Here is a 680-nt window from a genome sequence, read left to right as displayed (position 1 = left end):
CATCACCACCACCATCACCACCATCACCGCCATCACCACCACCACCATCACCACTGCCACTATCATCATTACCATCACCATCACCACTATCACCACCACCATCACCATCACTATCACCACCATCACCACCATCACCACCATCATCACCACCACCATCACCACCATCACCACCACCATCACCACCACCATCACCACCATCACCACCACCATCATCACCACCATCACCATCACCACAATCACTACTACCATCACCACCACCATCACCATCACCACCGTCACTATCATCATTACCATCACCATCACCACCACCATCACCATCACCACCACCATCACCATCACACCATCATCACTATCACCACCACCATCATCATCACCATCACCACCATCACCACCATCACTATCATCACCATCACCACCATCATCATCATTGTCACCATTACCACCACCATCATCATTATCACCACCACCATCATCACCACCATCACCACCACCATCACCATCACCACCACCACCACCACTATCACCACCATCACCACCACAATCATCACCACCACCATCATCACCATCATCGTCACCATCATCACCACCATCACCATCACCACTACCATCATCACCACCATCAACACCACCATCATCACCATCACCACCATCATCACCACCATCATCACCATCACCACCAT

Source organism: Mandrillus leucophaeus, unplaced genomic scaffold, assembly GCF_000951045.1.
Source record: "Mandrillus leucophaeus isolate KB7577 unplaced genomic scaffold, Mleu.le_1.0 Scaffold43, whole genome shotgun sequence".
In the NCBI taxonomy this organism is placed as follows: Eukaryota; Metazoa; Chordata; class Mammalia; order Primates; family Cercopithecidae; genus Mandrillus; species Mandrillus leucophaeus.
Note: the sequence above shows the minus strand (reverse complement) of the source record.